At 43.1% G+C, this 23,443-nt stretch overlaps 1 long non-coding RNA gene across 2 annotated transcripts in view; it reads left to right on the top strand.

Annotated features, from left to right (window-relative positions):
- The window catches only part of LOC129472606 (uncharacterized), a 187,514-nt gene that overhangs the window by 124,286 nt on the left and 39,785 nt on the right, over nucleotides 1-23,443 (top strand). For both annotated transcript variants that reach the window (XR_010118849.1, XR_008653992.2), the window contains exon 2: nucleotides 10,589-10,692. This is a non-coding gene — a long non-coding RNA (uncharacterized lncRNA). The remainder of the gene's footprint in view (nucleotides 1-10,588; nucleotides 10,693-23,443) is intronic.

Genomic DNA, 23,443 nt, shown 5'->3' with positions numbered 1-23,443 from the left:
GGGGAAGGACTATGGATGCAGCCCAAGGGGTTGTCAATGGGATGGAGAGTAGCGGGAGATTCAGGGGACACGTAGGTGGTAGACTCCTAGAAATAAATACCTGTTGCAGTTCCCTGGTCTCGTCCTTCCTGCTTGGGTTATCATAGCAGCCTCCAGCACTTAGAAGAAATGGCCAGTTCACTCCCTCTATGGGTCAGGCTCTATATGGCAGGTAACACAGGCCACTCTAGCCAGTTTTAGCAGAAAGTGATATATTTACGGGTAGAGAAAATGCACAGAACTACTGGGAGGACAGAAGAAATAGATTCTAGGCAGGGTGTTTGAGAGGAACTCCCAGTGCCCACTGCAGAACTGGCCCGCCAAGCAGCTGCCTCCTCTGCAGCCACCAGGAAGTTGGCACCTTAGCTGTCCCCTCTCCAGCCACGCTGCCACCCTCTGCCAGCAAAATAGAGGGCCATGCCCCACCTTGTCTATCTTATAACTGCTCCAAATCAAAGCTTACTGCAGGGACATCTGATCAGTAAAATTAAGTCACATTTGCCTTCTAATGGCATTGGAAGCTGGAAAATGTGGTTCTGGGGAATCTCTGGTGGGAAGGTAGGTTTCACATTCAGGGAACAATCCAAATGCAAAGGGAGTGTTCCAGAGGTTTTGGGCAACCACAGATGACAAATGTGTACAACACTCCCTTGCTCACCGTGTTGAGTGTCTAACACCCACGTCTCATCATTGAAGGCTCACAACAGTGCCACTGGAGGCACTTTCTTCCCACTCACCAGTGAAGAAACTGACTCCTAGAGGCAAATGAGCTTGTCCAAGGTCACATGGCAAGCAGTTGGCTGAGTTGAAATTTGAACCCAACTTTGTCCCCAAAGCCTGTCCTTTCCCCCTGTGTCTGTGGAATTATCATACTTACCAATCATTTCTCCCAGGAAAACTCTCCTCAGTCTGACCCCATTCAACCCATCCAGGTTTATTTTCCCTCTTGCCGCCAGGACATGAGGGCAGAACGGCAGCCACCTGCAAAGCAAGTACATTCTTGGCATGCTTGGGCAGGACTGTGCCAAGCCCTATGAGAACTCAGGCCGCCATTTGAGCCCAGCGAGGATCTTGTTAACACACAGCATACACTGCTGCTCTGGGCAATAATGGAAGAAATACAGTCGTTAAATTTTAATTAGGAGGAAAAGAGGTTCATTATTAGTTGTCATTCCTCATTGTTTCCTAATTATGCTCATTGCATGATAAAATGAAAGGCTACATTTCACTTGCATTGTGCTCGCCCATGGCTGATGGAGAAGAAAGAATGTCCCGATTCTCACTCCTGCACCTGGAGCCTGAACTGTCCCCTCGGTAAGCTCCAACTGAACAGCTGAAAGGTGACGAGGGAAGATTCAGGAGTCAGATAATCTGGGTTTAAGTTCAGCCCCCACCACTCTCTAGGTCAGGTTATTTACCACATTAGATTTGTTTCTCCCTTGGGAAAACAAAGAGCAAAAAAACCTTCCTCCTGAGGTTCTATAAGGTTAACATTACAGAAGATAATATTCATAAAGTGCCTGGCACAGGAGATGCTTTAGTAAGTGCCAGCTACTTTTATTATAGTGTTAAGGTTGATTATCAGCTAAAGGCTCAAATTCCAGGCTAAGAAGTCTAGACCGACTATGTATGTTTTGGGACATCCTGAAGGCTTTTTTAGCAGGGATTTGCCAGGATGGATGGGTGAGTGGTATTCAGGATCATCTGGTAGTTGATGCTGTAAAGAAGCAACTGAAAGTGTGAGAGGAAGAAAACGCATATTTGTTTCTAAATACAGTTTCACTTAATTGGGCTTCCCAAGAGAGATGTGATTTTTGACTTGTTTCTCTTGTCCCAAGGTTGGGTTTGCCCTAAGCCCATTGGTACCATGAAGCCCACTGTAACCCTTGGTAGGAAAAGACAGGCAGGCTTTAGGGCAGCCCATTAGAAGAGCACAGTGAATCGGTTTTGGGGACATTATGCAGCTTGGTGTCAGGTGCAGGTTGCATCTGCAATCCCCAGACTGGCTAAATACTTTTGAACTTCCTACTTGCCTCAAAGTTAATACCTCCATTTATGTTTAATTATTTGAGTTCACTGAGATTAAATTCACCTAGGGTATAGGGAATTGGGAGTTTTGCTTCTAGCTGATGACCCAATTTACGGGGCATATATGTGGAGTTAATTTGCTCCTGCAGAAAAAGAGAAAAGGAAGAAAAGCTTAAGGATGATGTTTTTTTCATTTGATACTGAGCCAAATATATTTATTTGGGTTAAAATGTGTAACTCCCAGAACTGATCAAAAGTTCACAAGGCTGAGCAAGCCTCATGCGTGGCCTGCTGTGGAAACGCTATTGCGGAAGGAAAACTGTTATCTTGATTAATTCTCTTTCGAAAAGCATTTACTGTGATATGAGGCAAATGGCTGATGAGAAAAGCAGCAATCTTATTTTTGTTCCTTACAAGCTAAGTGGTACCCTAGAGTAAAAATGTTTGCTCACCTTTAGAGAAGGAGATAGTAGAATTCAACCAATGAAGGAATGGAGTGAAAAACAAAGGCCAGGAAAGGTCTCCAAACAGGTTTTGGAATAAAATTTAGGGTATTCAAAGGCCCCGCCGATCTGAATCTTGGGATGTTACCAAAACCAGTTGCATGGATAGACGCTTACAGCAGTCAGCATCAAGGTCGGAAGTCACAGATCCAGGATTATTATAGTGTTAGAGTCCTGAGCTTCTGGGGCTACAGCCAGTGATTTTAGGGTCATTATAAGCACATTCAGTGTCTGACTCCTAGGGGACAGTTGGTGGGTGGGGTGGCAGGGTGATGTCCCCATGAAGTGGCTGCTTGCTGGGGATGTCACTGCAGCTCCTGGCACTGGTCATTGGCTCTGTAGCTGCTGAATTATGTCCTGGTCGGTACACCCAGTGGGTGTTCATGCCTAAGGAGCTCACTCACCTTAGTCAAAGACCCCAGAGACAGGAACAGGGAACAGAAACCTGAGCCTTCCTGGAAACGGGATGAGCTGGCTACAAATTCAAAAATGAGGACCTGACTTCACTACTGCTTTGCTTTTTTTTTTTTTTTTTGACAGTGTCTCACTCTGTCGACTAGGCTGCAGTGCAGTGGCAGCATGATCTTGGCTCACTGCAGATTTGTCCTCCCAGTCTCAGGTGATCCTCCCACATCAGCCTCCTGAGTTACTGGGACTACGGACGGGCGCCACCATGCTCGGCTTACCACTGGTCTTTATACTTTGCCCTGGATGCCTCTGGCTTCTGCAGACATGATATTGAGCTGAGGGACAAAGCTTTGGGGATCCTCATGCCTACTTGATCCAGAACTGCTGTCCTTTTATCTGCTTTACATACTGGAATTTTATAGATTTTGTTAGCATTTTTGGAAATTACCCTCTTTGCCCAAATAAGTAAACATCTGCTATAAAGTTATTCTCCATTTTGAGATAATTATTTATTTCTGGTTATAAGGGTAATATATGTATGATGTGGAATATCTTTAAAACACTAAAAAAATGGGAAAAAAAAGAATCTGATTACTCAAAAACTACCACGGTTAATGTTTTTAGGTATTTCTTTCTGGTCTTTTTTCATGCACATATTTTTTTAAAAATGTTTTCCAGTTTACGAAATCAATATACAGGACAAGAGAAGAGAGTGGGGGACAGTGGGGAAGGGCAGCATTTTCCCTTTGGGGGCGTGTCACACTCCCAGCCCATTATTGTGTCTGCCAACCTGGAAGCTCCCCTGCACATATTTTTATGTGTTTCAGATGGTACTGCATTCACCTTAACCAATGCTTTTCATGATTATTTTTACTTAAGATTGTTTCAAAAGCATCGATAATATGGTAGTATCATAATTTCCTTGTTATTATGACTAGTCTTACTTTTTATTTATTACACGTAAAGCTCTCCCAAATTTTGAATTCTTTTCAAAGGATCAAGTCTCAGCTGCAGCATGATAGGTTTAAAACACCTGGGTATTTTACAGGTTAGAACACAACACAAAATTATCTTGCAAAAGGGTCATGCTGACTTGCTTTTCCATAAACCATAGATGAAACTGCCTAATGTATCATACCTTCACTAGCACTGGGTATTTTTCTTTTAAAAAATAGCATCGTGTTTATTTGATTATCTATAATTTGAGTATTTTTTGTATTTGTTATCTGGTTGTATTTTTAGGGGATTCTTTCAAAAAAATAAATCTGAAACTTTGCTTTTCTACTTAGAAAGTCCCTGTGGTCCCCAGAGCCCACGTCCAGGGCATAGTCCTATGGTGCACAAATGGGTGTGACCATACTCATTTGATGACAGAAATATTTTCTGCTCACAATTTTTCATGCCATATTTGTGTGACCCTGGACAAGACCCTTGATCTCTCTTAGTCTTAATTTCCTCACCTACAAAAAGTGGAAATAATGACCCCAACCTCCTAGAGTCAAAGATTAAATGAGATGTCCTTTGTAAGAAATCCAGCAGAGCATCTGTTACAGAATAGAGCTCTAGAATGAGTAAGTGTCATTTCTGTCATGACAAAGTGTACGACCTTTCAGGAGAATAACAGCCAACATTTAACAACCACTTTCTATTAGCCAGGAACTGTGCTAAGCCCTGTACATATGTAAAATCATATAGCCTCACAATAACACATGTGAGAGATGATATTATTATGTTTATTTAATAGGGAAATGGAGACAAAGAGTTAAATTTGCCCAAATTTATGATATTATGTTTGTTTAATAGGGAAATGGAGACAGAGATTAATAAACTTGCCCAAATTTATACCACTAGTAAAAGGAAAAGCCAGGAAATGAACCCATTTTTAGAGGACTTTTTTTTTTTTTTTTTTTTTTATGATACTTTAGGGTTTTAGGGTACATGTGCACAATGTGCAGGTTTGTTACATATGTATCCATGTGCCATGTTGATTTCCTGCACCCATTAATTCGTCATTTAGCATTAGGTATATCTCCTAATGCTGTCCCTCCCCCCTCCCACCACCCCACAACAGTCCCCGGAGCGTGATGTTCCCCTTCCTGTGTCCATGAGTTCTCATTGTTCAATTCCCACCTATGAGTGAGAACATGCGGTGTTTGGTTTTTTGTCCTTGCGATAGTTTACTGAGAATGATGTTTTCCAGTTTCATCCATGTCCCTACAAAGGACACGAACTCATCATTTTTTATGGCTGCATAGTATTCCATGGTGTATATGTGCCACATTTTCTTAATCCAGTCTATCGTTGTTGGACATTTGGGTTGGTTCCAACTCTTTGCTATTGTGAATAGTGCCGCAATAAACATACGTGTGCATGTGTCTTTATAGCAGCATGATTTATAGTCCTTTGGGTATATACCCAGTAATGGGATGGCTGGGTCAAATGGTATTTCTAGTTCTAGATCCCTGAGGAATCGCCACACTGACTTCCACAATGGTTGAACTAGTTTACAGTCCCACCAACAGTGTAAAAGTGTTCCTATTTCTCCACATCCTCTCCAGCACCTGTTGTTTCCTGATTTTTTAATGATGGCCGTTCTAACTGGTGTGAGATGGTATCTCACTGTGGTTTTGATTTGCATTTCTCTGATGGCCAGTGATGGGGAGCATTTCTTCATGTGTTTTTTGGCTGCATAAATGTCTTCTTTTGAGAAGTGTCTGTTCATGTCCTCTGCCCACTTTTTGATGGGGTTGTTTGTTTTTTTCTTGTAAATTTGTTTGAGTTCATTGTAGATTCTGGATATTAGCCCTTTGTCAGATGAGTAGGTTGCAAAAATTTTCTCCCATTGTGTAGGTTGCCTGTTCACTCTGATGATAGTTTCTTTTGCTGTGCAGAAGCTCTTTAGTTTAATGAGATCCCATTTGTCGATTTTGGCTTTTGTTGCCATTGCTTTTGGTGTTTTAGACATGAAGTCCTTGCCCACGCCTATGTCCTGAATGGTATTGCCTAGGTTTTCTTGTAGGATTTTAATGGTTTTAGGTCTAACATATAAGTCTTTAATCCATCTTGAATTAAGTTTTGTATAAGGTGTAAGGAAGGGATCCAGTTGCAGCTTTCTACATATGGCTAGCCAGTTTTCCCAGCACCATTTATTGAATAGGGAATCCTTTCCCCATTTCTTGTTTTTGTCAGGTTTGTCAAAGATCAGATAGTTGTAGCTATGCGGCATCATTTCTGAGGGCTCTGTTCTGTTCCATTGATCTATGTCTCTGTTGTGGTACCAGTACCATGCTGTTTTGGTTACTGTAGCCTTGTAGTATAGTTTAAAGTCAGGTAGCGTGATGCCTCCAGCTTTGTTCTTTTGGCTTAGGATTGACTTGGCGATGCGGGCTCTTTTTTGGTTCCATATGAACTTTAAAGTAGTTTTTTCCAATTCTGTGAAGAACGTCATTGGTAGCTTGATGGGGATGGCATTGAATCTATAAATTACCTTGGGCAGTATGGCCATTTTCACGATATTGATTCTTCCAACCCATGAGCATGGAATGTTCTTCCATTTGTTTGTATCCTTTTAGAGGACTTTTAACATGGGGTCCCATCTTCTCTCAGGCCTTCTCATACCTGAGCTCTGGAATCTTGGCCACATGGAAGTACATGGCCTTTCCCAAATGCGTCGTGCCCTTTCACCTTTTGTGCCTTTGCACATGCTCTTCCCCTCCGTGAATTTGCCTCTCTGTTCTTCACCTGGAAAGCCCTTTTCACCCTTTAACGTTTGACTTAAATGTCCCCTACACTGAGGACAAAATCAGCCTCTCCTTACTTTGAATTCCATTAATATTTGTGCTTTTATCCCCTAAAGCACTTAGCCCCTGTGTGTGCACATTGTGCATGTATATGTACATGTATATATGCATGTGTACGTGTGTGTGTGTGCACACAAATGTGTGTGTCTTGTCATTTTTCTTGCAATATATGCTTACAATATATATCTCCCTTTATAGACCCTGGGCTTCTAGTAGACTTCAATTTTATTTTTCTATTGTTTCTAATTCCTAGTCTGATGCCTAATGCCTAGAAGGTGTCCAATCACTATCTGTTGCATGAATGAACATGGCTAGGGAGAGAACTGGAAGCAGTAGGGCTTTCTGGAGGCCTTCATGTGACCTCCCCTATTAAGTTCTGTATAAGGCTAGTCCTGTAACAAAATAACCTCTCCCTTTTTAACTGGCCATTGACTGCAGCTTGCCCTCCATGCAGAAATGCCTGTGGTTGCCAGCTGCACTCCCAGAGAGCCCAGAGAGCCTCGGCTACATGTTTTGAGGTTTGCATTCCTGCTGGTGGTGCAGCGCAGCAAGCTGGCCTGCTTCTCAGTCTCTGGCCATGCACTTGGGTTCCATAAGAAGCCTGAAAGAGATGCCTCAGCTCCTGCATGGGCTCTGGAAAATTGGCCCTTTTGGGACTATCTCAGCAGGGACAGATTACAATATGCAAATGAACCAGAGGTGACCCAGAGCTGGCCACAAGGAATAGTGTGCACAAAGAAGAAGACAGGACATGGCTCCTAGGGTTTTCAGGCCAGATATAGGATGTGAGATGTGGAAGCGATTACAGTACATATTCTGGGAGCCCAGCACTAATCATGCAGAGAGTATAATAAAAAATATTGTATTAGCTTTCTGTTGCTGCTGTAACAAATTACCACAAACTTGGTGGCTTACAACAACACACATTTATTCTCTCGCAGTGCTGGAGGCCAGAAGTCTGAAATGGGTTTTCGTGAGCTAAAATCAAGGTGCCTGCAGGGCTGTGCTTCTTCTGGAGGCTCCTGGGGTTGGTCTGTTTCTTTTTTTCTTTTCTTTCTTTTTTTTTTTTTTTTTTTTTTGAGATAGAGTCTCACTTTGTCGCCAGGCTGGAGTGCAGTGGCACCATCTCGGCTAACTGCAACCTCCTCCTCCCAAGTTCAAACGATTCTCCTGCCTCAGCAATTCTTCTCCTACAGGCAAGCACCACCACGCCCAGCTAATTTTTGTATTTTTAGTAGAGATGGGGTTTCACCATGTTGGCCAGGATGGTCTTGATCTCTTGACCTCGTGATCCGCCCGCCTCGGCTTCCCAAAGTGCTGGGATTAAAGGTGTGAGCCACCGCGCCCAGCCCTGTTTCTTGCCTTTTCAGGCTTCTCCAGATTACTCTCATTCCTGGACTCACGGCCTTTGCTCGCTCCCCTTGCTTCTATCATCACATCTCCTTCTTCCTGTTCTGTTCCCAGTGTCTCTCTACCTCCCTCTTCTAAGGACATTTGTGATTGCATTTAGGCCCCTCTTGGATAAGCCAGGATCACCTCCTCATCTTGAAATCCTTAATGCAATCACATCCACAAAGTCTCTATCACTATGGAGGGGAATATCCAGAGGTTCCAGGGATTAGGACCTGGGTATCTGTGGCCATTTTTCAGCCCATCCCAAATGCATGCCGTGGTGCTCTGTTCCACTCTGTAAGTGGGATGCCAGACTCCTTCCTTCCTTCTTTCCATTCTTCCTTTGCCTGGCATGTGTTTCCAGCACCTGCTCAGGACCAGATCTCGTGTCAGGCACTGGAGATCGAGAGAGGGGCACCGTCTCATCTGTGGGCCTAGAAGGGGTGGTGAGTGAATAGTCACTGCAGTATGAGTACAGTGTGACAAGTGCCATGAGAGAGGACAGTGAGGGACTGAGGAGGGGCCATCGCCTCCACTGCCGGAAGAGGGAAGGGGTCACAGAGCTGTGGGTCCCAGGAGTTGGTTTAATGGGTGAGGAGTTTTCTAAGTAGACAGCATGTGGGAAGACAACATTCAAGGCAAAGGAAATAGCAGGGACTGATGTGTCAGCACAGCAGCATTTGGGAACTCTAAAATGAGAGAGTCGGGTGAGATTACCCAGAGGAAATGTCCAGATATCTGACTTTCTACCATTTGATAACACAAGTGATATTCGAACAATTGGATTGGGCAGTGGACAGGAAGTGGCTCTGACAGATTTGAGGCACACCCCAATATGTACCAGGAGTCAGGATTCCTCCACTAACTTGCTGGGACAGACAGGCTTCAGTCCTTGACCTTCAGTGCTTGTGCCAAAGGCTCAAAAAAGGGACACATGCTCACTCCTTCCCTCTGGGCCTTGGCTTTCACTGGTTTTCTTTCTTGAACTGTGCCTGTGTGCCTCCCAGCCCTGGTCTTTCAAGCCTTCCTCAGCTGCTGCAGCTCACCCTGATCTCCCTCCTTGAATCAGCACAGCACAAAGCACTGAGTGGGTGGGGGTGGGCAGAACACGGGGTGAGGAGGACAGACCCTGGAGCCGCACCACCCAGGGTCACACCTCCCAGCTGAGAGTCTTGACCTCTCCTTACTTGCATTTGCACATGTATAAAATGGGTCTGTTGGGGCTCAGAAAACAGTACCTTAAAATGAAGGCCTCAGCAGCAAAAATGTTTCTCTGATCTGCTGCCCTCCTGTCTCTCCTCCTGTCCCATTCCTCTCCGAGGTGAGCCTTAGAAACTAGAATCCCTCTTTCCCCAGAATGGATCATGAAAACCAGAACACTTCTTCCCCAAAGCCAGCCATAAAAACCTAAAAATATTACTGTAATTTTCCTATCACCTTTCTTTATAAAAACTGGCCATAAAGAAATCACCTGGCCAGGCACGGTGGCTCACGCCTATAATCCCAGCACTTTGGAAGGCTGAGGCAGGCGGAACACGAAGTCAGGAGATCGAGACCATCGTGGCTAACATGGTGAAACCTGGTCTCTACTAAAAATACAAAAAATTAGCCAAGCATGGTGGCAGGCACCTGTAGTCCCAGCTACTCAGGAGGCTGAGGCAGGAGAATGACATGAACCTGGGAGGCGGAGGTTGCAGTGAGCCGACATCGCACCACTGCACTCCAGCCTGGGCGATGAGATCAAGACTCCATCTCAAAAGAAAGAAATCTTCTGACCTCCTTGTTTGACTGTAGGCTGTAGGACACCCATTCCAGAGAGGACTCTACCCCATAACCAGAAGGAAGGAATTCATGCTCAGAGAGGCCTAGAGAACCTAGACAGACAGGCCTTGCTGGATTTTCCTTCTCAGTCTATCGCCATTAGATCATACTCTTTTTATGCAATCAAATTTCTACACGACTGTCCATACTTTGTTGAACCTAAGCATTTAAATGGACAATTTCCCCCGTATCTTTGGGTCTTTGTTCTGAAGGCTTCTGTGTACACTCCATTCATACATTTGTATGACTTTTTTGCCAATTAATCCGCCTTTTGCACATTGGTTTTCCAGCAAGCCTTCAGATGGCAGTGGGGAAAATTTTCCTTAGCCCCTGCAGGTCCAATGCAGAGAGTGCAGCTTATCTGAAACACCCACTATATTTAAGCTGTTATTATTACACAGTTGGATGCTTAATACATTAAATACCTTTGCATCCATTCTGTAACGGTTTTGTGAGCCAGTTTCTCCTCTTTACTTGTAAGCCACCAGAGGGCAGGTCTGTTGATGCAAAGTTAGTTATCACTCATGTCAAAAATTCTCTCAATGGGTGTTATGAGAGCTCACAACCGTGACCTTGCTTTTTTTTTTATTCCACCAGTGAGGAGGTTGTCCTTCGAGAAGAATCTGCTAGAAAGAATTTCCAATGCTTCTTAATTTTGGAGGGCCACAACTGGCCAAGAGGGCCCCAATTTACCTGACTTGGTATGGATAACTTCTAATTCAGTGAAGTGATCCATGAAGAAAATCTAATTTTCCCCAGGCCTTCTCATTAGCCCTTGGGTATGCTCCATTATTACGGACAGTGCAAGCTCTCCTCCGCACTGCTGCCTGCATGCAGCAGTCCTGAGCCACCTCCCCTCTCATTATTTCCGGGCATCTCTGGGCACTTATAAGTGTTCATTAATAAACCTCTGGGAGTTTTCACAAAGGTCCTGTGCCCGCGTACCTCCTGAGGATGGATGCTTGCCTCTGGCAATGATTTCAGGACCCTCATGGGAAAATTGATCTCCTGCCTAGAACATTGCCATTTCCTCGAGCTCCTAAGCTCCCAAACCACAGAGGTGCTAGCCTCCAGTTCCCAGTGCGGTGGAGCTCCCACAGTCCATGCCGAAAATGCACCTGGGTGTGCCTCTCTGGGCTACTCTGGCCTTGCTTCCCCAACAGCATCTTCTTCTGCCTCCAGCTCTTCTCCTCATATGAATGGTCAGAAGATGGGCATTATGCCTATCTCTCTCTCTCTCTCTCTTTCCTCTTCTTCCAGTTGTGTCTGTGCACAAAGCCTCCTTGGCATTGGTTCCTCTGGAGCATGCCTCCAGGGTCCCCACACATACCTGTTAATGCCTGAATCCCTGCACACAACTCAGCCTGCACTCAGCTGAGAGCTCAGATTATCAGAGTCCCTGCCATGATCCCATCGAAAAGCTCACAGGCAAATTTCCATAGAGATTACGACTATTTGACAATCAGGAAGGACAAGGCCAGAGCTGAAGCAAGTATACAACACTGGGCATGTAGAGGGCACATCTGCTCCCTCCAGCATGATCACACCAGCTGAATTAATTGCCTGGGGGTTAGGGGCCCCTGGAAATGACTAGAACATCCATACCTGTCAGAAAGGTGGGGTGGAGAATAAAAATAGAAGTTAAATTCCAGGGGATACTGCAGCCTCCACCATGGGGGTAGGAGGAGTCTGATTCAGGAGGCTCTGAGCGTTGGAGTCTGAGGGCTCGGGGGAGCAGGGGTTCCTGGAAGTGCGGGTACCTGTCCCTTGAATCTACCCTTGAACCATCACCCTGTTGGTATTTGATATGTAGAGGAAAAAAAGTCCTATGGGCTAAAATAAATAAGCCAATAAAGATATAGCTTCCAGGGACTTGAAAACCAGATGGAGGATCACTTTTGAGAGTAGAATATCCCAGCACTTCGGAGGCTGAGGCGGGCAGATTGCTTGAACTTAGGAATTCTAGACCAGCCTGGGCAACATGGTGAAACCCCATCTCTACCACAAAAAATACAAAAATTAGTCAGGTGTGGTGGCAGACACCTGTGGTCTAGCTACTTGAGAAGCTGAGGGGATCAGATCACTTTAGCCTGGGAGGCGGAGGTTGCAGAGAGCTGAGATTGTGCCATTGCACTCTAGCCTGGGCAATAGATTAGAATAGAGGGCAGGCATGAGGACAGAGGGAGAGTTGCAGGCACTGGTCAGCAGGCAGAGGGCCAAGCAGGTGGGGAGTGAAGAATGGGTGGGGCGGTATAGGGAGGGAGATGATGCATAGAGGACAGACATTAGCTCCCAGTGGGGCAGGAAGGGTGCTGAGGACAATAAGAAAGGGCTTTTGTAAGCCTTGTCCTTTCTTCAGCACCCGTGACTAGGTTCTGCCCATGTAATGGGGCTGTTGTGAGATTCAAATAAAGTACAGATCAAGGTGCTTTGGAAGCTTTTACGTTCCAAGCACAGGTAAAGCAAAAGAGAATTATTAAGGGGTTGTAATAGGGTCTCATATTTTCAATTTAGGGGAGGCAGTGGTAGGAAGTAAAATTTGCATTGAGTGTGAAAGCTTTTCTTTTTTTCAGTTTTTCATCCAGAGATTCTGAAATGTTTGATGGAATCCATGTCTCCATTCATCTGTTCATGTTTTCAACACATTCCTGTTGCCCCTACTGAGTGACAGGCCTTGGGCTGGGTGTGGCCATGGACTGGGAAATGGGGCACATGTGTGGTATCTGCTCCAGCGCTGTCTCCTCAGCATCGCAGTGGGGACATGAGGAAGGCAGGGCCCGCAGCCTAAGAAGGTATCATAGAAAGGGTCTCTTTTGGCCCTGAAAGCCAAGGATTTCAGAACCACCCAAATGCTGCATTGTTGTGCTGCACTTTTAAAGGGCTGCTGACAGCTGTCATTAGCTGAGCACTAAGAATGGAGTTGCTTTATAATCACCACTGAGTGACTGTAAACACCATGTGTCCCTGAAGAATATTCGGAGCATCAGGCAACTTGTTAGCTTTTGTCTGGGCTGGAGAGAGGGGAGGGAAGTTCCCTCAGAGAGAGCATTTGCCAGAATGAAAACATAAAATCAATCATATGGTTCTAATTTAATTTTAATTCACGTTTTTACACGTGGAGTTTGTTAGAAGGGCTGACATTTCACTGTGGAAATCTATAAGGGCTGAATTGTCCTCACATTAGAAGATTTTTAAAAGAAGTTCTTTGCCACTAGGTTGCAATTTGTTAAAACAAACAATAGCATAACCACAGTACAATCGGATGCCAAGATATTACTGGACTCAGCGAAAATCAAGTAATCTTTTTTAGGTTCTATTCTCTCCCAACTAACCTCCCCAGCAATGTCAGAAAATGACAAATCGCAGGATGAATGTAAGAGCAGTGCCTTCAAAAATACAATAGTTATATAAACCATCTATTGTTAATGAAGAATATAATGCAATTTGCTTATCTGTAATACAATTATGCAAATCAAAGAAAGAACTATCCAGAAATCTCTTTACATTCCGATTAAAATGAGATAATTTATCAAACACAATATTACTGATTATGTTTATGTGTTGCACATTAATCCTGTTACAATAATGTATCCTTCTCATAATGTAATGGATTTGTGCAATCTAACAGAAAATGACTTTTATACTATCTACAATTAGAAAAATATTCAAAGCATATCCATCCCAATGCAATAGCACATGTCTGCAACTGCACAATAAACCTATTAAAACAAGCAGAGCTTATGAATGTAACCTTCATCCCAATAAAGATGACAATGCATTCAGTTTTATTGTACTCATTACCTGAACAACTCCACAGATAATAAATACTAGGAGTAAATTAGTTTAACCTTCTTGATCTTTTTTCTTTTCCTTTTTTTTTTTTTTTTTTTTTTTGAGAAAAGTAGTGTACTTTAATCAATAGCATTAACGTCACCTCTCCCCATCTGGATCTTTTGGTTAGTTAAAGATGATATAATTTCATATATAAGACATTTCCAGAAAATCCTTCATAAATGAGTTACACCTATTTCTACTTACTGGTAGGTGTTTGGACTTGTACATTTCCATCAGGTCAGGACTTTCACAAAATGTATCATTTCCCATGTTGTTTGTGTTCATATATGTTGGGAAAGAACTATGCTTTGCATAGAAATACTGCTTGAACAGCATTCATCCATGGGGGCATATGAATCCCCACTCTTCTCTGTGCATCACAGCCAAGAACTAATGAGGAGTATTGTCAGGAAAAACAAGAACCCAAATAATTGGCTAAGGTCTCACTTGTGGTTCTATTGCCAAGGATAATCATTTTTGCGTTTAAACCAATCTCTCCTACCTTGATGAGAGTCATTAGCATCTGACAGTGAATGATAATGTGCTTAAATTTCACACCTCTTGGCCTTGTTTGCATTGTCAACATTTTCCCATATGCATACCTTCGCACTAGGAATACAGGTTGACTTAAACAAATGTTTATCTTTTGTAGTAAAATTGTAAACCCTAGTGTAATTGCAAATTCTCGAATTATTTTTCCATGCCTTTAAATACCTTTAAGCCAGTTTTGCTTTAGCTTATGCCTGAAATATTATTGTCTCAGCAATGTTGGGGGCTGGGGGATTGGAAAGGAGTTATCTTCCTATTTTGATTAGACTGACCTGCCAAATCAAGAAAAGATGAAAAAAAAAACTCTATGAAAAACAGCATTTCTTTCCACTTTTGAGTAGCTGACTATGCACACACACATATTAACACGAAGTACGATAGACAAATCTATTAGCCTTCACTGCAACAGGCCAGCATTTATTGTAACAGTAAAAGAGTATTTTCTCTCAAGGAAAGAAGGAAGGAAGGAAGGAAGGAAGGAAGGAAGGAAGGAAGGAAGGAAAGACAGGCAGGCAGGCAGACAGGCAAGAAAGAAGGGGGGGCAGTATTTAATAAACCAACAGTTTTGTTGTCATCTAGAGTTTTTGAATGGTTTCCGTGTAGATTGTTTAGAAGTAATACCTTGCTGCTATCAATTTCACAGAGTGAGTCCTTACCAATGAAGAAGAATGATGAATTGAAACATAGCTTGCAGTGGCTAAAAAGTTTTTTGTTTCCATGGCATACCATCTGGTTTGGAATGCTGTTGAATTTTCTTTTCCTCAAGAATAGATTGGATTGTCCTAAGTGGAGACATTTGATGAAAGAAGAATTTATATTGCCTCTGAGCTACCTGGAGATATTTTGCACCTCTGCTCAAAGGGATGCAAAGGATCATCTTCCACTCAGCAAGATTTCCTAGGCTAGGGAAAGGAGATCTGGTAGCTTTGACTTATCAGAAATGAGGGGATTAGAGAACTAGTACTAAGAGTGGGAGTGAGGAGTCTGAGGAGACAGCACGTATGGAAGACGTCACACTCTCTGCACAGCCCAGAAGGACACCAGACCCAAGGGTGGTTGAGCATGCGCTCAAAGCTTAGGTTGGAAGACAACTGCAGTGGAAGAACAAGACTTGGGTGGATAGTCTGGGCACATCAGAGCTGTGCCAGACTGTCTTAATACTGTGTTGTAGGCTTTAGGACTGGGAATTCCAGACCCCTCTGCCATGAAGATGAGCTAGAGAAAATGTAATGAACTCTCTTTCAGAGATTGAGCTGAGAGCAAACACGCGTCCAGTAGAAGATAAAACAATGGTCAGGACACCCTGGGGAAGAGGGAACAATTGCATGTTTTCTTTTTTTAATCTGAAGTGTATTAGCTGAGTGCCAGCTGTGTATCAGGCAATGTTTGGGGCACATTAGTGGTGTACATCAACAAATTTCTACCTTCATGAAGCTTGTAATTCCAATGAGCAACACAGGCAATGAATAAATACACAGTGTAACATATTAGTAGGGGATAAATGCTGGGGGGAAAAGTAGAACAAACTGAGAGAGATGATTTAAGAGTGTAGGAGATGATATTTGCAATTTTAAAAAGAATTACAGTTTTGTTGTCAAAACTTCTTTAAAAAATTTGCTTTAAATAAAGTATTCTACCTAGTTAAGGCATCTGTTGTCATGAGGATATGCAACTAATTTGCATTTCCATAAATATGTGTGAAGTTTGATACACAGGTCCTTTAGGGCCCTGTTCTCAACTGATAACTTCCTGGAGTTTACATCTGAAATCAAGACGTAGGAGAAGAATCTTGATTAGTTATTTTGCTAGTTATTCTTGTCTGTGTTGGATAATGATCAATGGTATCATTTTAACTGCAATAAAATATTTATAATTGTTTTTAGCTTGATTATATTTAGTGGAGGTGGTTTAGTTAGGTTTCTTTAGGGGAAATAATGAGTTAGGGATCCCAAAATATAGCATTAGAGACTGCGCATGCTCCCGCAGTTACCCAGGTATTTCAGTTTCTCTGTGGAATTTTCCATTTCTGCTGAGGATATTTACCCTGCTTTGTGCCCTAAAACCAGACAACCGTATAGATACTTTAGTCGCTGATGATCAACTAAATTGGACCAAAAATTAGACCAAGAGTGTACCCCGACACTGCAGTGGGCTGCCCAGACCCCTGTTAAGGATGGAAGTGCCCATATCCTCAGCTGCTGGGAGTGTCGGCAGCATCCAAGATCATAGTCTCCTGCTGGGGGCAACTGGCATCCAGTTATTGGTCAGTCCATGGTAGTTATAAAGGCCTGGCCCCCTTGCCCCAAGAAGGAACAACTCTGAAAGGGCATCCAAGCTCCTGAGCTCCTCCTGGAATCAGCTGAGGCCTGCTGAGAGTATAGCAAAGTTCAACTCCTCCCTCTTCCCAACACTGCTTCCCTCACTGCCTAATAAACCTGCTGAATGCATTTTGCCTTCTCAGTCTGTTTCCCAAGGAACTTGATGTAAGAAATGATTTCAGCTCTGTTTGCTGATGATGCATATTTGCAGTTATGTCCTGGTCCTCGCACTCCACTCCGTTAGCTCTCTGCCAGTTTCTGACTCTTTGGCCCTCTTTCCAATATCCATTTTCATGCTCTGTATTCGGACTGCTATATGGCTTCAGCATCCTGAGGTTTAACCTTTGCTCCTACCAGTTCTGGCCTTTTTTAGAAGGATAAAACCCCATCCATTCTAGCCTCAATTCAGCATCCTAATCCTGGGGTGCTTACTCTCCCTCTCATTCCATCCTGAGCAGCTGACTTCAGGAATGACCTTCTCTTACAGGCTGCACAGTGCCCATTCCATTCAGTGCTGAGACTCTTGCAAGCCTTAGGAGAAAGCACTATGAGACTAGGATGCAACAGAAATGGAATTGTGGGCTACACACAGCAGTAATGGGGTTATTTCCTTCCACAAACCGGCTGAGTTTATGTTCACAGACAGGCCCTCTACACACAGTGTTTTCTTAAAATAATCGTGATTTTCAATGATAATATTTTCATGGTGATAGGCTTGGATTTGAACTCCTAGCTAGGGGAGTCATAACTGACCTAAAACTCTACTTTAATTTTTTCTTAAATAATCTCTCTCTTGGTATAATGTTACTATAGGGTTTTGCAGGCATGGCTTCTCTTATTGTGTTACTCCAAATGAAACACCACCTCACTGTAAGTGACTTTTGGTGCCCCTTAATAGCTCAGGAATTTTTTTCAGTTGCCTGTCTTTCTAAAATTATCCATGGCTCCTGCACGGGTGGGTAAAGTTAGTTCCTCCAAAGAGTTATAAATCCAGGGTCCCCACTGAGCCCATTGTTGTAGATCCAAAAGTGTATGAATTGCTGCCCCAAGAGTTTTCTTTATTCTTTGTTATAAAATAGGTAACCGGATATCACTGACTGAAAATCCTCCTTCGAAGACTTTCTGGCATCCGACTTCACTTTCAAGTCTTGCAAACCTTATTTTGGAAAAATGGTCATTTATAATATCAACAATTCTAGATCATGTTTTAAAGACGGTTACAGGCATTCAGAGTAACCATATGCCAACGCTGTCTACTTCTAATTTAACAACCCCCTAGGTTGAAACCAGAGTGAAACTTAGAGACAGGCGTCCAAGAGCTGAAACACTCTTGGGGGATATTTATAATCTCCAAACTCAACCAGAATTGTTTCCACTCAAAATTAATACTTGGAAACAGATTTTGAAGCCCAAATTTAGACTCTGTTTTCAGTCTCCTGGTTTGTTGTGGAGCCAGTTGCTTGAAATAAAATGTATTTGAAGCTGATAGAACATTAAAATGATTGTCTTTTACATCGAAAAGACAAATGACACAAAACATTTAAAAGGATGCCCCACTTTATCCCAGAGCCCTCCTAGCCAAGGACCAAGGATTGGCTGATGTCCATAGCTAGAAAGGGCCGTTACCAAGATAATGGATTATACCTCTGTTTACACACGTGATTCTTCTGTAGCTTGATTAAGAGTCTCTGCTTGGTGAATGCAGTTGCAATTCATATTTATGAAGGTAATGTGATATAGTGGAAAGCATGTTGTACTTGGAGTTAGAAGATCTACATTCAAAATACTGCTTTATCAGTTCCAAGCTATGCAGTCTTGAACAAATCATTTAGCCTCTTGGAATCTCAGTTTCTCCATATGTAAAAAGAGACTAACCAGCTTGCTCTGCCTCCTCTTTAGAGCTGCGTAGGGGCTCACATGAAGAAATACAGGTGAAAGCACCTTATCACTATTTCAAATGCATGGCGTTACTGTGCTATTCTATTTTTAAAAATTACTTTTCAAATTTTAACAGTTCTTGCCATCTGAGATGTCAGATCAGAGTATCAGACTTTATTTAACCAGTAATTTGCTGCAAAAAGGGAAGCATAAATACAGGCAAAATGGATTTCCCAAAGACGATCCCCTATAATAAACAATTAGAGCAGTGTTCTTGTCCTGAATATCTAGAGAGAGTTTTTTCCCAGAGGTTGAAAAGCATTTCCTGACCATTCAGCACAACCAATTTTAAAAGTTTGAGCTTTTAATTATTATTTTATTTCTATATTCATATATTTCACAAAAATGTTTTGAAGATGTGTGAAATTCCAGATAATATTCTGTTAGGATTGCCAGAAAACATAAATTTGAATTTCAGATCAATAGCATAATTTTTAAGTATAATACTGAGACTTTAAATTCATACTCCAACTTACAATTGCCCCTCTAGTATTGAGAACAATGCCAGTGTTCTAAAGTTCTAAAATGCTGTGTTGGCCAGAAGTTTGATTTTAGCTTGGGTGTGATAGGGAGCCTTTGAGGGCTTTAAGCAGGGAGTGAGTCAATCTGATTAAAAACATGATTCCAGAAGCCGTGTGGGAAAAAAACCATAGAAAGGCCAAAGTGGACACAGGTTGAGTGAGGAGCTTACTGTGGGATGCTCAGAGAAAGGGACTGGAGGCTACTAGGGTAGGAGGTTGGAAGAAAGGCTTGGAGTCATGACACACTTCAAAGATGGAGCCAGCAGGACTTGCTGTTGGGTTTAACACAAGTATGCGGAATTGTGGGCCTGAGCAATAGGGTGAATGGTGGCACCATTTACTGAGACGTGGAAAAGTAGAGAAGTAGATGGGGGGAAACAGAGCATTTTGGTTTGGACATGTTATGTGTGACATGCCCATTAGATATTCAAGTGTTGGCAGTGGAATACTAGGGTAAGAGTAGTATAGGAAGAGATTGCAGAAATTGCAAGAGCTGAGCCATCCAGGACCTTCTTGGCCATTGTAAATAATTTGGATATAACTTTAATGTTACAAAATACCAACACAAGTTTTTTAAAACAATAGAAATGAAGTGATTGAACTTTCATTTTAAAGGATCATTTTATTGGGTGGTAAAAAATTGGCAGGTGGGAGGAAAATTAGCACTGTTATCTCAGAGCTTCTTACCTGAGGAATCTTGTTAGAATTCCTTATTTTTCAGAAGATATGGGGTGAGGATCAAAATTCTGAATTTCTACAAGCTCCTAGTGATATTTATACAGGTGACTGTGGATGACACTTTGGGTAGCAAGATATTAGGAGACTATTCTAAAAATTCTGATGAGAAAGGATAGTGACTTGGTCCTTTTAGGTGATGGTGGGGATGGACAGAAGTACACAGGTTTGTTTTCTGGGGAGGGGGTAGAGAAGGAATGAGGAGCTCTACTTTGGACATGTTGGGTAGACATATCAAGTAGCTGTCATATGTCATAGCTGCATATATGAGTCTGGAGTTCAGATTAGAACTGGGCATATGTATATCATGTCCAGGAAAACTCTAGATAGACTACATAGATCAGGGGTCAAAATCTTAAAAGCCCACCAATGCTAGGAAGGCTGGGTAAATGAAAGAAGTGGGCTGGCTGCAAGACAATAGGGAATAGGCTGAATGTAGGACAATAGAACCATGGATCTCAAAGTTTAACTCACCTAAACTGACAGTTACCACTTCACTCCTCCAGGTAACTGGTGCCAAGCAGTAGATCTAGATCCTCCAACTTTTCAAGAGAAGCCAGAAATCCAGACAATTTATGGGAAACCCTTCAAGAATTAGGAACCAAGCCAACGTTTTTGAATGTTGTGTTGGCCAAATAAAATATGTTGGTGTGGGCCAGGTGTAGTGGCTCATGCCTGTAATCCCAACACTTTGGGAGGCAGAGGCAGGCAGATCATGAGGTCAGGAGATCGAGACCATCCTGGCTAACATGGTGAAACCCCATCTCTCCTAAAAATACAAAAAATTACCCGGGTATAGTGGTGTGCACCTGTCTTCCCAGCTACTTGGGAGGCTGAGGCAGGAGAATTGCTTGAACCCAGGAGGTGGAGGTTGCAGTGAGCCCAGATCACACCACTGCATTTCAGCCTGGGCTACAGAGCGAGACTCTGTCTAAATATATATATGTCAGTGGGATGGACCTAACTTATGGGCTCCCAGTTTGCAGCCTCTGATGTGAACCCTTGAAATGTATCATGTTTAACATCAGCTGTTTTGATTATTATATTAGTAGGAGAAGGAGATGCCCTGGAAGGTCTATGACATGAAGGGATTTATAATTGTCTTGAGATGCAGATTTGAATCTGTCACTGGTTTGCAGTTAGTGAGTGATCCAACTACACACTGAGCGCTCAGTGCAACAAGATTTGATGTAAAGTGGTAAACATTTGACTGGGGCTTTGTACAGAAAACATGTGGCTCATGTTGGAAATGCGATTCAAAATAAAGCCAACAGCCTAGATAAAAATTTCTACCATCACAAATGTGGAGGTTTGGGAAGGTCTCTGGATACTTTTGCCCAAAATACTCAGGAAGATTTCTGACAATATGGATGGGAGAAAATGTGTGGTCTAGTTGAACATGAGGGCCAACCAAGGAACCAGGCTAGAATCTATTTACTTCCTAAGGGCAGCACAGATCTCTTCTGAACCGGGTGCTCAAGTGAACAGAATGACATTCTCAGAAAGCGGATGCTTGTATAAGATAATGGGCTATGTGTGTGTGTAGACCTTTGCTCTTTTATGTCACAGCAGTTTTGGGGCACAATTAAGCGTGTGGGTAATAATCCTAATTGTTTTTGTCTTAAGGTGCCCCAACCAGTGTCTTTCCAGGGCATCCAAGCCCTTCTTTATTTTGTTCCCCAGATCTCTAAGTGTGTCACACAGCAGTGCATAGATCGTTCTTATAGTTAAGCATCACCTTCCTAGTCTTTGCTCCTCACCCTGATGGTCCCAACCTAAGCTTCGCTGGCCAACACCATCGGCAGAAAGAAGAGACTAAGGATGAGCTTGCCACTGGTAAGGAGAGGCCAGTGCTGATCGCCACTGCAGCTCTCCTCACTAAGGAGACATAATTCCCTCAGCCTCTCTCTCCTCATCTGTAAACAGAAATGATAATATGGATTTCAGACAATAATATGGATTTCAGAATCCAAAGTGTCCAGTACAGTGTCTGGTATTCAGTAAGGACTCAATCATCTTCCCTCCTTCCATTGTCCCCCATCTCTGTTTTTAAGTTTTAACCAAATTTCAGTCTTGGAATCCAAATTTAGCATCTCCAAATCCTCCATAATTTCTCCCAGGAGGCCAAGTGTGGGATAGAAGGATGAGTTCAGAGCCTTACCCCAATATCCCAGGATTCTCTAAATGTGAATGCACACTGAGTATTTTCCCCCGGGAAGGCTGACCCTTGCTACACTTAATAAATCAATTAGTAAGCATGGCCCATTTATTCTACGAACTTTGATTGCTCACCATATGTTCAGTGCAAGACATGGTTTCGGCCCATGGGGGGCTGGCTGCCCAATGGGGAAGATCAGGCTTGTAAACAAAAAGTGCCATAAAGCATTGCAAATATGTATTGGGTGGCAGATGTTGGAGCCAGCTCACCCTCACATCTGGAAAAAATACACATTGCAATATTCTCTGAGCAATGTTTTCCCCCAAAATCTCTGTAAAAGTACTCAGTATGCTGAGTACTCACGGCACGATGGCATCCCCCCATTGCCCTCAGACCTGTTGAAGCCTGACGTCTTTTTTTGCATCATGGTCTCTCTCCTACTGTAACAACAAGGCAGGAGATTCTGTAGATAATTATGTTCAGTATGTCCATGTGTCCCACAGCCGTATCAACTTATGTGAATTTGCTTATGTCAAGGGACAGAGAAGAATACACCAGCCTGTTTCACAGAAGGAGCAAGCTAACTCCAGTCAGAAGGGCTCAGGGCTGGGGACTTGGTCCTATTTGGTGAACTAAACATATGACTCTCCTCCTGATGTTTCCTGAGGGAAATGCCTCTCTCCTGGCTGACAGGCCTGGGGATAAATGGCCTGCAAACTCCTGTTTTCACACAGTACATCAGGTCTAAGTGAAAGGTTTGTGCTGCTGCCAAGAGCAGAAAATGATGCCTCGGCATCACTTTCAGAAGAGAAGATGGTTTAAAGCAGACCCTGGCTCCCAGAGAGCTTTGGATAAGGCTGAGATGATCACCTGGGGCCTCCCAGGACATCTGGTCTGAGAGGCCCACCCAGTGCCTCTCCTTCTAAGCAATTCTCAAGGCTGGAGTGGAGAATGCCTTGCATGCTTCAGACATCTGGGATGTTATTCAGATCTCTGCCTTCTACCTCTCGGTGAAGAAAAATGTGGACTATAAATGAAGATTACATAGAAATAAAAGCTGATCATTTCTTGGAGCTACTTTTCCACAGGAGCATCCAGGGTCTGGACACAATTGATCATTGTGTAGCATGGCCATTAAGTAGGGTGCTCTGACTTGAAATGTGTGGGAGCAGCCAATGGGGACAGATCTCAGCACTCTCTTCTGGATCACAGCCTGCCTCCTGGACCCCTTGGCCTTGCCAAGCTTGAGCTCTCCTCCAGACCTACTGTGGTTTTCTTGGTATCCTGTGACTCACATGTACCCATTGCTTTTCACTTTTCACTCTCCATTCTGCCCCCTAGGGAGGAACTTGCTTTCCTTCTCAGATGCACTTCACCCTCAGCCCTCTCTGACTCTTTG

This window comes from Symphalangus syndactylus, chromosome 22, assembly GCF_028878055.3.
Source record: "Symphalangus syndactylus isolate Jambi chromosome 22, NHGRI_mSymSyn1-v2.1_pri, whole genome shotgun sequence".
In the NCBI taxonomy this organism is placed as follows: Eukaryota; Metazoa; Chordata; class Mammalia; order Primates; family Hylobatidae; genus Symphalangus; species Symphalangus syndactylus.
The sequence above is the reverse complement of the archived record's forward strand: the minus strand, read 5'-3'. Positions and strand labels throughout refer to the sequence as shown.